General features: G+C 37.0%; 1 long non-coding RNA gene across 1 annotated transcript in view; it reads left to right on the forward strand.

The window, feature by feature from the left end:
• LOC125268529 overlaps positions 1–15,598 on the forward strand; it is a 130,904-nt gene that overhangs the window by 1,116 nt on the left and 114,190 nt on the right. The window lies entirely within an intron of this gene.

A 15,598-nucleotide genomic window follows, 5' to 3' on the forward strand; every position in this document is an offset into this window, starting at 1 on the left:
AATACGGAGATTGGCCGGAGATTATCGCAGGTTCAGGGAGATTCAGTCACAAGGTTTAAGTCGCTGCTTTTCTCCACTGGTAACCATGCCAACTGTGCCAGGAAACTATTAAACAGCTCCGCAACAAAATACAGGGACCTTCAAAAGCCACAATGCAGGTCTATCTCACCCAAAACAGGATAAGCCTCTCATCAGTTGGGAAAGTTCCTCAACCAACGTACAGGACAGTTTTTTTTCTTTTCTTTAAAGAGAATGGGAGCTAGTATCCAAAACTCATTTTCATACATATTGTCTCTCCCACATTCTGGTGGGTTTTAAATGAAAATGTGAGAAACAGTGGTATTCAAAGCGACTCGTTTGTTTAACATCTGAATATGCTGTATTTCATGTAAAAGGCATTCAAATGCATTTAACTGTTTCAAACTATTTTAATACTTGAAACGGTTATCAGTCTTATAAAATGTTGTGGATTTATGAGCATTAACACTTGTGAAAATGCAAACATATGGGCCTGAGGTAAATGGCTAACCCTATAAAATAGTCAAAAAAGTCTTTGTTTGGTACATTTGTTATTTACAGTATATGGCCAGTAGCCATAGAATGAAATTCAGAGAGCTTATCTTTATAACAAGAGCAGACTACTTAGATAAAATGCAAATAAATAAAAGTTATCACTCTGTATCTCCCAGCAATAGCAAGAAGATATTAAAATGCTTAGTTTTATGATTAAAGCTCTGTAGTTTTGAATGGAAATGGGCACTTTAATACAATGATGATTCAGAAATGTACAAATAAGTGTTCCTCAAAAACCGTATGTGTTAAATGATACATTTTAACATGATTTTTCTAAAAATTGATGTTTGGATAGTCAAGTAAGCCAAAGTTGCTTCAGTCTACGAAATGTTCATCCTGAAATATAACTAACAATATAAATGTTATTCTTGCATTTACTTCATAAAAAAAAAAAAAAAAATCATTAAGGATTTCAAAGCAAAAATACACACGTACCACCTGAAGGTGGGTGTTTTTAGAATTATACTAAAAGACCTTTTACTTGCAAAATAAATGTATGAACTAATAATCAGAGAGCAGAAGGCATGTAGTAAATTGTGTTTAATCTTGTTAATAATTCAGAGGGCTTAGAAATTCACATATCAATTATGATACAGTAGGAATAAGGATAAGGTCAGCGTGACAGAAGCCCTCCCTGCATAGGCTCTATGGACACCATTGTCCTATAAAACAAAGAGCAGACCCTTTTCCCAGCAAAACCAAACCCATCCTACATTCTCTTTTCATTGGTCTAAACAAAAAACAAAACAAAAGAAAATAAACAACAAAACCCCTTAATTACGACCTAGGTGGCTTGCAGGGATATTATTTCACGTAGGACAAGTGTTTAGCTGACAAGCGGTCTGAGCTTTTCTTTCTCTGCGCGATCAAAAAGCCAGGCAACAGATGTCAAGCTTTTGAATTTGCACACGGAACATGACCTCAGGGGTCAGGGCCTATACATCCTGCCCAGGCCCCAAGCTGTGTAAGGCGAGGGCTGAGCGTAGAGTCTCCCAGGGCAGGTGGGTCTGGGTACGCAACCATCCCAGCATTCCCTTGCACTGGGTCGTACCATAATGATGCCCCATTTGTGCCCCTTGTGCATCTCTGTGGCGTGATGCAGGGCTTGACAATGTGCTGTTTCTGGCAGGGATCTGGGGTGGGGTGTAGGGGTTAACCTGGCCCACTCCATGGGAAAGAAAACATCAATAGAACTGGGTATTAGCAAAACTGAAGCATAGGTTACTCAGGAATTAATGAACTTTCAGGCGGACTCCTTATCCCTGTATTGACAAGATGAAGTTGAAAAGCTGCTCAGGTCTCGAGTGGAGAACCACACAGAGGAGGGGTTGTGAGTGATTGCCTCCAGAGGAAAAAGAGCTCCCTGAATGGGAAAAAACTGAAGAAAGAGACGGAGAGAAGGGGAGAGGGAAGAGAGCTGTATCTTTTGACACTGTTGAGTGGTAGCACCATTTCATTCAAACAACATTTATTTTTGTTGTACTTATCCTAACAAATGTAAGAACAAATCTCAGACGTTATAGATCCCATAAAATATATTTACGAGATGTTTTGCCTGGACATAAACAGGAAATCTGGACAGGACATATCAAAAGGCTTGTCCCTATTTTTATGTAGCCAGTATAGATTTTTGAAATGTTATGTGTTGCTTACTATTTTTTTTTTTTTTTTTTTAATTTAGATTACCTTTGCCATCATCTAATACTTAGTGTGTACTTAAAGGTATACTTTGTGACTTGTTTTTTTGTTGAAAATTAACTAAATTTTAATAATTAAATACATTTTAATAATCCTTCTTCCAAAATGTTTTTGTCTTACCCTGATTCACTGTGGTAAGCCTATTAGAAGTGTTTATATTTTTAGACCTGACGGGATGGTTTTTGAGGGTAATTAAATACATACGCCACTCGCCCGTGTGTCTCTTCATATTTGTAGAGAAAAGTTGCTCCGGCTACTTTGACTCGTGTATGGTTTGAGAGTGGCATAGGTTAGTTGTCACAACGAGCGAGAGGTTGATATGGAGCATGCTAAACTTTGAACCTCCAGGGAATCACCTGTTTTAAAAACACTGAACAGAGGAGAGTATGGTGACAAAAGAAAATGCGACTGAAGCCCTGGATATGTTTTTTTTTTTTACGCGTATGCTAGTGTACGTGCACAGTCGAATGCACAGCCTTGTAAAGTATTCTTCATTTGATTTGTACGCATACACAGGCATTCAACTCATGCGCAGTTTTGAGCAATCTCTCGACACGAGTTACAACTCATGTAAACGTCTTTGCTTGAGTTGTACAAATGAAGATACTTTCTAACCTGTTCGACAAATTTCTCGCTGTAGCTTGCATGCGTTCTGGTCTGTTCTATTGATGCAGTTTTTCTTTGACTGTGAATTGACGCCCCCAGGGCACGGTTGCCTCCTTGTGGATAAACTTATTACAACATTGCAAAAAAATTAAACGCGCATGTGCGACCTGCATACATGTATGCGTTGTTACAAAAATCTGCCGGTGCGCATACTTTTCTGATGACGAAATTCTCATCACGCGCTCTGTACACTGACCCATGCATATGCGTAAATAGTGAAGTATACTTTGGCCTTGAGCAAACGAGAGTCCACATTGGTTTAGCTCCAATTCAAATATGGTGTTTTTATTGCCATAGGTATCTCTCATTTAGTTTATTGTAAAGCGTTATATATTGTAAAGGGTTGTTTGATTATGGGTTGCTGTAGTGCTGTGCTGAAATTTATCTTCAAGGATGTACCATGTCTATTAAAGGATTAGTTCACTTTCAAATTAAAATTTCCTGATAATTTACTAATAATTAAATAAAAAATCCCTTAAAGTAACTACAAGTGAGCATGTAAAGCAGACATCTTTAAAAAAAAAATTGTGCGGAACATGCCCCCGCCCCACGCAATGTTCTCACCTTTTTCCCCCCTGTTTTTATCCCTGAATAGTGGAAAGAATGTGGCACCCGTTTCATTTTTTCCATAAGTGGAATATTGGTCTATTGAAGTCCACTATAAGGAGAATAATCCTGGAATGTTTTCATCAAAAACCTTAATTTCTTTTCGACTGAAGAAAGAAAGACATGAACATCTTGGATGACATTGGGGTGGGTAAATTATCAAGAAATTTTAATTTGAAAGTGAACTAATCCTTTAAAGGCTATAGTAACGTCTACAGTAACATCTTCAGCTAGTCAGCTTGAGATCCTTTTTATCTAAATTGGTTATATCTCTTAAGCCTAGTAGTGAAAGTTTATGAGCAGTAGCATAATCCCTCTCTTTGGCCAGAATATCAGTTAAAAATAGATGGCAACGTTTGATCATATCAGACTGGTCAGTCGTCATAACTTGTGTAATAGCATTAATTTAAAAATATCAGTGTTTCCAATTAGTAAAAAAAAAACCTAAAAAAATGTTCTTCCGGAAAAAGCATGCAGTTTTGTACCACTAACCACTAAAAGTTACGTTGTGAACCTTTTTAATTTAATACTGTTATATGCACTTTTTTGTGTGGAAAATTTCAAAATGAATGTACTTTAATGTTACATTAATATCTTTTTGTCATGTCTTTAGGGTGTAATCGTCGTAGTTTTTCTGTATGAACCAGGTCCCACAAATGATTTTAAAGCATTCGAGTACAAGAAGCAAGCGAAAGAGAACTAAATTCTGTTCTTGTGCGCTGTTGTTTTTTTTTTTTTTTTTTTTTTTTTTTGGTGCGCACCCACACAGAGGCACGTTTCAGATAGTGTGCAAACACTGAATTGAGTTCTCTTTCATGTCTCCTTATGCTTGAATGGATACAAAATTATCTCAAAATATCGGTCTCAGCAAGTGTTCTCATAAACGGTCATTTGTTTTCAGTTAACGTAAACATTTGAGAAAAAAATTGGATGTGTAACATTATATTAGATCCATGCATTAGGTGACGGCAGCCTAAAAATACCTGCTGCTGTCTGTGTCATTAATGTTAATCAAACAACAAAACACAGCTTTAACAGATTAATTTAATATTAATTTATACAGTGAATTATTACATTTCTGTACCTGAATGCTACAGTTAGACCTTACTTTATTTGTTACTTTGTTCTATTATATACATTTATTTATTTTTACTAACTGTTCACTTGTCCTTAATATCGTTTGTGACACAAAAACCGTAATATGATCCGAACCGTGTGTTTTGTAATTCTTTGCATAGCTAGTCTTGATGTATTTCCTGTTGAAACAGGAAGTTTTGACAGGACATATCAAAGGGCTTGTCCCTTTTTTAAATAGCCAAGGCCCAGTATAGATTTTATTTAGTTCTTGTTGTTTAGTTTACTTGTGTAGCTTAGCTAGTATTAGAGGTCATTCTTATTCTAAAGAGCATTTGATTGGACAAAAATCTGTTTAGTGTAGGATGAGTCATCTGTGTTTTTTCTGCTACACTAGTATATAGATGACCTCAAACTCTGATGGACTGAAGTAGGGCTGTGCCGATAAATGATATCATATCGAATCGCGATAAAATATGTCGATAACGATGATAAGCTCTGGGCATTTTTACTCAATTTGGATTAATATAAGAGCCAATCATACAGTAGAAATAGGCGACAACAGCCAATCAGCGTGCAGCTTTTAAAATTCACATCAAAGAACAAAGTCAATTTCCTATGGCATTTTGCGAAGCAAACTTGACATAAGGACGACAAAAATGAGTGGAGCAGCGATGAAAGTGAAACTAACCTCAAGTTATTATCCAAAAATGATGAAATTGTCGACAAAAAAGGTAGCACTGAATTCAGTTATATGGAAGTGGTTTGGTTATTTGAAAAGCGACCAGGCGCAGATCTATAACGTTCTGTAAAATATGTCGTCGGACCGTGAAAAAGAAGACTGGCAACACAACCAACCTATTCCATCACAGTGCTTCCCACACATAGACTTTACTTGGGTGGGCCGCCCAGGTATATTAACGGCTGCTCAAGTAAATTTGGAGTCACATTTATGCTTTTATTATTTTTATCCTATCATGCTTTTGTATCCGCCCAAGATAATGAAACCATTCGCGATCAATTAACTAGTGGAAAATCTCCCCTCGCCCTACGTGTTTCGTACCTGCTCGTTACGTGTGCGTCAGAACTATTTACTCCCGCTGACATTCCCACGTGCGCTGCAGAATGCGGTGGATATTTCACAAAGAGCGCTGCATGTTGCAATGTCACAAGGCGGCGCTGTTGCGCGTTCTACACTTCTACACTTTCGCGCAACGCTTCAGACTGCTTCAAAGTGATTCTCAATCAATGAAAAGCGCAGATTTATGCCAAGTGATTGATAATGAACTCAAGTTGATGAATTATTACAATGTTTACTTTATGGCCTTTATATAAAATGTTTTGTCAGAATCTGAAGGAATTTAAAATAAGAGTCCCAGGTGTATTTCGGGCTTGTTTATAATTTAAAGTCACACACTAAATTAGTAGGCTAAGTTGTCTTAATTTAAGGCCAAATGTGTAATCTGTTTTTGTTAATAAACTGTACTTTAAAATGTAATTAATGAACACTCAAATTGTTGTGGCTTCAGTCATAGTTGGGATACTCTTTTAAAGCTGGCAGCATTAACAGTTTATATATCGAAATATATATCGTTATCGATCAATATGGGAAAAAATTGAGATTACGTTTTTGCCATATCGCCCAGCCCTAGACTGAAGGTTTCCTTTTATTTTTTACTAGCCAGTAGAGATTTATAACACTAATTTGTGGCTGTTGAAACATGCTTTCATGTATTTATTTGTTGGTTATTTGATCATCCACTGGAATATGCTGCATAATCTGTGCATCTTGTCTATATGTTTTGAATATGACGTGGGTAGACACAATTAGCAACCTCTTATCTTGCCTACTAATATTTAGCACTCCCTTTTTCACAAATTAGCTTATACAGTATACATAAATTTGCCTTTGCTTTTGATAAATGCTTTATTCTATAAATGTTTTTTTTTTTTCTCTCATGTGGTTGAGGAGGCACTGAATACTTCAACTTGTTTTTAATCTCATTTTCAACCTCATTTCTGAATATTAATTAATATTCAGAAATTATAATGAATTAATTTAATTGAATAAGTACTTCATTGGAAGTGACGACATCCTGTGTCATGATTAAAGCACTTTATATCAGATTCATGATGCAAAGAGCTGATATTATTTTCCTCTGAATCACCTTCCACCAGTCACACATTCATTAGGTCTCATTTATAATTTTCTTAACCAAGAGACCACACTAGCATCTGAACACGTTCATATTGTTGTCTGTGTCTTAACCAGACATGACGTAACAAGATTCTAGTGACAAGCAATTTTGCCGTCCTCATTGAAAGTGAAAATGCTATGCTCCACAACAAAACCACAGCCAATCAGAAAAGTGTGGATGAGTTTTATGTTTGCATGCTCTCTTGATCTCCTTTTTATGACTTGCATGATGCTTTTCCAGACACCAAACTTGTTCTCATATAATATAGGGATTTGTCACCTGATATTTAGATTTTTTTTTGTTGTTGTTGTTGTTGCTTTTATCGGTATCAGTTGATATTGTGTGTGTGTGTGTGTGTGTGTGTGTGTATTGAATATTTCTTTGTGCATGCTCATTACTTCTATTTTTACATTTAGAATACCTTTGGTTTCATCTAAAGCTCACTTTAAATTTAATAACACCTGTTAAATATAATTGTTGGAAAATTTCAGAATGAATATTTATTTTTCATACTGTATATTATAAAGTTGTAATGCCTAAATTTACTTGTATATGTAAAGTGATTGCTCTTTAAAATTTATTTGGTCAAAATAGTTTAGAGTTTTTATTATTGGTCACTTCAGCTACTGGTTAAAACACATTGAGGGATGTTTTATTTATTTTTTTTGTCATTTTGTGGTTTTAAAGGGGACCTATTATACCCCTATTCACAAGATGTAATATAAATCTCTGGTGTCCCCAGAATGTGTCTGTGAAGATTCAGCTCAAAATACCCCACAGATAATTTATTATAGCTTGTCAAATTTGCCCCTATTTGGGTATGAACAAAAACACCCTGTTTTGTCTGTGTCCCTTTAAATGTAAATGAGCTGCTGCGGACCCTCTTTCCAGAAGAGGAAGGAGCTTTAACAGTTCACGCTTCGGTTGCTCAACAACAACAAAGCTGGAGAATCTCACGCAGTCAAAATGACGATTATCAGTAATGGTGTTTAGCCTTACATTGTTCAAACTGAAGTTGGACACTGATGGAGAGACTCAGGAAGAAGTTACAACTTTTAGAATGCATCTGGACGTTTCTGAATGGTTAGTGGATAAATTTATGTAGTTGCTGTGGAGTTGATTCAACTCATCGACTAGCATGTGCCGTCATGTTAATCTTTTGGACAAATCGAGCGTTGAATTGACCCTCGTTTGTGAATCAGTCCGGCGAAAAATGACGGCATGGCAACAACACTCTACTACAACAGCAACTCCTCTTCTCTAAAGAAGTGGAAACTGGTACACTGTTGTCACTTGCGAAAACAAAATGGTGGCGTCGTGGGTGGAAACGTGCAGATAGGACGGTGATCTTATTATGATATTACCGCCCTACATCACTAGGGAGTGAAATCTGAGCGGCTCGTTTTTTCACGTTTGCAGAGAAAGGCTTACCAAAACAATGTTACTGGGTTGCCCTTTTTCATGGTTTCCTGGGTTGGTATAGCACTTAAACATGAAAAAAGTCTGATTTTCATGATATGTCCCTTTAATGACTTAGAAAGCAGCCAGATGATAGGAAATTATTGGGAAAGTTATTCTAGTGTCCTATAGAGTTTGATTCGAATCTATGTTCACAGTTCACGCTATTCAGTGAGACATCAATTCAGAGAGAGAATATGTGGTGTGAGGGATCTGAGTACCTTTTCTGGCGGTATGGCAGCTGTGTGTGACCCCTGTGGTGTCAGTGGTTGCAGAGGGAACCTCCTGCCTGGACAGCACGGGCTGATCGGGCCTGTCAGCGGAGTTAGGTGGTTGTCATTCAGCTGCTGCCCCTGCTGGGGAGTTTGGCCCATTTTGCATTAACACCCCGCTGAGTTAACGCCTCTGATCGCGCACACCGCTTCTGCCTCCACTTCCCAGTACTGCCGTGCTCTGTCTTCATAATTGAGTCATTTATTCTATTTCAGATGTGTCATTGTTTCTTGGGCATACACCAGGAGCACAGGAGTGAGGTGAATGAGCTGCGAGGCCAGCTTAGATAATTTTAGTAAAATTTAAGGCATGGGTCCAAAATAGTTGATTAGTCAGTTGATTGTGAAGTCGACATTAAGGGCATGTTGTACTTTAACTGTTAGATAGTTTGCACGGTAAAACCCTTTTTCATGACTTGGAGTGAAAGTGAGAGAAAGAGATGCAAAAGGGTTTTATTGTGCAAACTGTCTATTTATATTGTATGCTTTAATACTGTATATTTTTTCTGATGTTTGATATATAAGTACATGCTTATTTCCCTTATTTTTACATTTAGATCTGAAGCTCACTTAAAATTATTAGGCTATTCAAAAACTAATATAACATTGTTAAAGGATTAGTTCACTTCAGAATTAAAATTTCCTGATAATTGTCATCCAAGATGTTTGTCTTTCTTTCTTAAGTCTAAAAGAAATTAAGGTTTTTGAGGAAAACATTCCAAGATTTTTCTCCATATAGTGGACTTCACCAGGGTACAACGGGTTGAAGGTCCAAATTACAGTTTCAATGCAGCTTCAAATGGCTCTACACGATCCCAGACGAGCAATAAGGGTCTTGTCTAGTGAACTGATTTTTTTAGAAAAAAAAAGGAAAAAAGTGTATACTTTTTAACCACAAATGCTTGTCTTGCACTGCTCTGCAATGCACCACTCATAATCACGTTGGAAATGGTCATGCTTGATGTAGGCGGAAGTACCGTGGTAGGGCGAAAAACTCCATCTCATTTTCTCCGATTTCAAAATCGTCCGACATTGTTGTTTTTTCTTTTGTTAAGGACGTTTGACTTAGTCTTTGCACGTTCACTTTGTAGACACTGGATCGGTACTTTCGCCTACGTCATGTGTGACCTTTCCAACTTGATTACTTAATGCGTAGCACATCACAGAGTAGTGCAAGATGAGCATTTGTGGTCAAAAAGTATATCAATTTATTTTTTTTTTAGACTGATCACTTCTCTAGATAAGACCCTTATTCATCGGCTGGGATCGCATAGAGCCCGTTAAGCTGCATTGAAACTGCAATTTGGACCTTCAACCTGTTGTACCCTGGTGAAGTCCACTATATGGAGAAAAATCCTAATTTTTTTTCGGCTTAAAGACATAAACCTCTTGGATGACATGGGGGTGAGTAAATTATCAGGGAATTTTAATTCTGAAGTGAACTAATCCTTTAAGTGTGATATGTAGAAAATCTCAGAATATCAATTTTCATACTCTACATTGTTTTGATTCCTAAATTCACTTGTAGCATTAAAAACTTAGTTTATTTAGATTTTAGTTTTAAGTGTTTTAAGTTTTTATTTTAGATAAAATATCATTGATTTATTGTCAGTAGCTATACATTATCATATATGGCTTTTCTGCTTACTGATATTGGCCAGAATTTTAATATCAGTGCATCCCTAATTTTGCTTACTGTCATGGTGTAAAAGGAACACAAATTAACAAGATATTAAGATTACATATTACATAAGCAAGCTTTCTGTGAGCATGCTCCGAGATGGAGCAGAACTCGCATAAGCAAAGTCTGTGGGCTTTGGGTTGGCACCTAAATGGTCAAATAGCCTACACCAGTGGTTCCCAACCTTTTTTAGTCCAAGGCCCACCTCCTCTCTGAATCAACACGGCATGACCCACCATACGAGAGAGGTGGTGCCTTGTTTTAAATGTATTTTTTTTTATTCATTTAATTTAATGTATTAAATGTAACGTATTAATAATTAAATTAAGGAATTATAGTAATATATTTAAATTAATTTTAATTTATCTCGCGGCCCACCTGGAGGATCACTGCGGCCCCCTAGTGGGCCGTGGACCACAGGTTGGGAACCACTGGCCTACACAAATGTCAAAATACCTTTTTGGTATAATATCCTCATACACACAGTTGGTTATGTCTTAAGTGAATGTAAACAGTTGAGAAAGAAAACGTGTAACAGTATATTGTATTCATGCATTCGGTCTTAAAGGGGACATCGGATGCAAAATTCACTTTTACATGGTGTTTGGACATAAATGTGTGTTGACAGTGTGTCTACACAACCACCCTATAATGATAAAAAGCCGCAAAGCACTGCAAACGTGACATCACAGCTTGTTCATTATCAAAATAATACAGTTGAACAAACATATGTAATTTCTGTTTAGAACCTTCTTACTGTAATTCATAACTGCACGTTTATAATGAACAATGCATTATTGTCTTATTACAAACTGTGTACATTTTATGTTAAGATAACATGGTAACACTACAATAAGGTTTATAAAGGTGTTAGTTAATGACTAACAAGTAATTTTCAAATGTATTTTAATCGTTTTTGAGCATTTATAACTGCATGAATAAGAATGGTGAGTTCAATGCAATACCTGCCAAATAGTAGCTTGCTTCTCAATATGCATTCTTGTCTGTACTTGTGTTCTTTTGGACTTGTGAAATGTCATCAGTAGCTGCCCAAGTACTGTTCCAATTCAAAGTTCACATCTAGTCAAGTACAGTTAAAATCGCTGGATGTGTTCTTGATCTGCCCCTTTTAACGAGGATTCATCGAGAGGTGACTTGTGCGGACTTGAGACAGCCAGGTATCCCAGTATTCATCTCGCACTAACCAGAAGGCATCAATAGTACAGTAAAATGTTTAAATTACATGGGTTATGTCATGATATGTAGTTTTAAGAGTTTTTCAGGAGAGAAAGTACTGGTTTGAAGCTCAAATTTGTGGTTTATTGATAAAGATAGAACCTATTTGAAAAATTTGATCTGGCGTTGTTGGAGTTGTGAGATCCTGGTGATCACTGGGCGCTCAGTGCTCATGTACCCAGCCGAAAACAACCTTACCTCAGCTAATCCTTCAGACGTTTGCCGCTGGCTCTGATGTCACTGTAGTAGTTAAACATGAATGATATAATTTGTCTTTTGTATAACGGGCGATCTTTGGTCTCATGAATCTATAATTTGTTCCCTGGCAAATCGTTTTGGCTTTATATATTTAGGCTATTTAACCTAAATGTTGTAGCCTACTAGAGCGCTGACTTTGTACGTTTGACTGAATTGTTTGCTTTATTTCTTTATTTAGCTTCTTATACCTATTACTTATACTTTTATAATTGCTATTATTGATCATTAAAACTGGCTTTTAACAAAAAGAGACCGTGTTGTTTTAAGTCATATTTCATTTTATTACAGTGAAAATAGAGTATGCACATATATTAATGTTTAATATTTTTAAAATGTAAACGAAAAGAGTCAGAGTTATGTCGTTTTGTTATAAATACTATACATGCAGTGAAGATAATGAATGAACGCGTTGCCTGACGACCTGAGTGACGCTATCAAGTACGTGCTGTCCCATTTACGGAATCACCAGACTTGCGTCCGTTCTCCTGAGTCGAACTTGCCAAGTCCGAACTACCAAGGACGCAAGTCTGAACTTCACGTACTTGGTATTGAGAAACGCCTTGTGTTTACAGCCTGCCCACGGAAGATAGGGGTGGGGTGAAGAGTAGCTCATTATCATTTAAAGGGACATGCACTGAAATGGCTCTGTGAACGGCGCTGTGAGCTGAGCTGTTTTTGACAAGTTTATTTATTTATTTATTTTTTTTACACAACCATTAAGAAATTTTAATCAAATTATATAGACTTTTCATGAAGACCCTAAAGAATCATGGAAAATTGGCATCCGATGTCCCCTTTAAATTGACAGCATCCCGATTTTAGTGCTTCAGTCTGTGCCATTAATGTTTAAGCACATTTTTTTGATGTTTATTTGCTCTATTACAGGCTAAAAATCTGTAGCCATTTGAAATTACAGGCACCACTGCATTTTAATTATGATCCAAACAAAGATACACGTATGTAGCATGAACAGTTGTTTTTTAATTAAATTGGATTGTATAATTTCACAGTGCTTCCCACACATAGACTTTACTTGGGCGGGCCGCCCAAGATATATTTGGAGACACATTTTTGCTTTTTATTATTTTTATCCTCTTATACTTTTGTATCAGCCCGAGATAATGAAACCATCCGCGATCAATTAACTAGTGGAAAATCTCCCCTCGCCCTATGCGTTTCGTACCTGTTCGTTCTGTGCGCGAGAACTGTTTACTCCCACTGGCATTCCCATGTGCGCTGCAGAGACGTGGTGGATATTTTGCAAAGAGCGCTGCAAGTTGCAAAGTCACAAGGCAGCAGTGCTTCAAAAGTGCTTCAGGCTGCTTCAAAGTGATTCTCAATCAATGAATAGCACACATTTATGCCAAGCGATTGCTAAAGTCGAGTTGATGAATTATGATAATATATACTTTATGGCCTTTGTTTTAGATGGTTGTAAGAATGCATATTTTATCTCTCTCATCTGAAGGATCTGCCCGCAATAGTACAGACATGTCAAAATAAGAGTCCCGGTGTATTTCGGGCTTGTTTATAATTAAAAGTCGCACGCTATTTATTTATTTATTTATTTATTTATTTTTCTTCTGGGCTTTATGGTATTTTGGTTACACAATAAATTGTATTTAATATGATTTCCATTTAATTCATAGAAAATTATTGTACTCTCTCCCACAGGAAGAAAAGACTAAGAACTTTATTTGACATGTATTCATTATATAAATTTTACTAGAAAAATCTGTGTCCCATTTATTGAGAGAGACTCTATATGACATAGTGAGGAGAACTCTACCATTTTTAATGCTGTAATTTTACATAATTTACAATGCATAATAATGCATAAAATTAGTATGTAATTAAATGTAATAGTAGGCTATATAATTAAATTTAATTTCAATAAATAAATATACTGTTAAAAATCATGTTATTTGTTGTTTGTCATATGTAGTAGACCATTTTTGTGCCGTGGGTAATAGGAGGATTTTCCACCCCGCTATCCACCGCAAGTATATTTCAAACCTGTGGGAAGCACTTTTTCAGGATTTAAAGTAAAAACAGAATGGTCTGACTTTAGACTTGTGAAATTATGCTACATACAGAAGACACCTGCACAAAACAAAAACAGCAGATGGACTAAATGTAAATCCACTCTGTCAGTAGATGGCGCTTGTGGAACAGCGGTGATATAGCATTTTCTTGGTTACCGCTGTTCACAAAGCAGTGCTGCACTTATAAACACTATTTTATACGGAGATAAAAGGAAAATAAAATGCCATCGAAACTATTCCTGAAGAAAGTCAGTTCCCTTTAGAGATACATTCATATAAACTGACCTCCAATTCATTATATTTTTTTCTTATATTTCGCTCATCATGAACCGTGAGCTTGCTGTGCCTGATACTGCATTTTCTCAGCTGACGCATCTGTGTTCTCTTCTTTGTGTCTGTCTTCAGCATGTTCCGTCTCTGGCCTGTGTTAATGTCCTGTTTATAGAATGTAATATTTTCATACAAATGACTTTTTGGAAAATGTTTGCAATGCAGTTTGTGTGCAACTTCGGAATAGAGATCGGCCAAAAAAAAAAAACCTAAAAACTAGCCAGTTTCCGATTTATGGCTGGTCAATGGGTGCATAGAAAACGGGTCGCACCACAACAATTATTTGCACTTGCACATATGCTACCAAATATATTTTGAGGTTGCATGGATTAAATTTCGGGAGCATTTGCAACCAAAACGGTTGCAATTTTGAACCTTGCAATTGTACAGTGTACATTGGGCTTAAAGGACAGTACAGTAACTTGTGGAGGAAGACTTTTGGTTGGCCTGATGGGTGGGGGTGGAGGGGATTGTACATGCCTCAGGGGACATAAGCCTCACACTCCACTATCAGTGCAGCAAGGTGAAAGAGATGTCCAGCTAATTATACAAGCAGTGCTGAGGCATTCTGCTTGAGTGGCTTTACTCTGATGAGCTGACAGGGAAAAGCCGAGGATGCCGTTTGAACAAAAGGAGGGAAAAAAGGAAGAAGAAATGAAGAAAAAGGAGAGATGAATGTCTTTGGTCATGAAGTGTAATCCCACGCTTGCTTTTATCAGCCTTTCTCTGCTGCACCTGAAATGTTGCCCGCTGCTTGTGCACTAAGCCTTAGCATAGCAAAGAGGAGAAGCCTGCGAAATTTCAGCTTCCATAGTTTTTTTTTCCCTTTCTCCTGCCTACCTTTGTTGTGTGACTGCGATGCAGAATTATTCAAATCCCTGCATGTTTTTTTTTTTTTTTTTTTGTGGTGGTGGTGGGTGCAAATGAAAGCAGCCTTGGCGTGGGTGCCCTGGGGACCAGCGGGGCGTGAGGAGAGCGCTGATTCAGACTACACAGTGCCACCTTGAAGCCGTACTGTTTGTCCTACCTGGGAACTTGGCTGTTCGCTTGGCTCTGGCGGGAAGCCCTGAAGACTGGGCGGAAAGCAAAAGCTTAGCCCTTTAATATGACCCGGCCACTGTGTTACTCTTTCTGCATATGAAATATACCTGTGTAAACACGTTTTACTTTTACTCCTGTGGCTGAGAAATACAAAATGTTTGGCAGATTACACTGAGAGGTACTGTAATATAACCATGTATTAATTTCACACTTTGTCTAGTTGCCTTAAACATTAAGTGTAGCAATAAAAGTAATTTTGGCTGTTTACACATGGTGTTAAAGGAATGGTTCACCCAAAAATAAAACTTGTGTTATCTTTTACTCGCCTTCATGTCATTCCAAACTTGGACATTGTTTGAATTGTTGTGATTACGAATCTGCTAATTGATTCTGATTCTTATCGATTCCCAGTTTTCATTCCAATAAGGTAAAAAAAAGTCAAACATTTAAAAATCAAAAATA

Source organism: Megalobrama amblycephala, linkage group LG5, assembly GCF_018812025.1.
Source record: "Megalobrama amblycephala isolate DHTTF-2021 linkage group LG5, ASM1881202v1, whole genome shotgun sequence".
NCBI classification, from domain to species: domain Eukaryota; kingdom Metazoa; phylum Chordata; class Actinopteri; order Cypriniformes; family Xenocyprididae; genus Megalobrama; species Megalobrama amblycephala.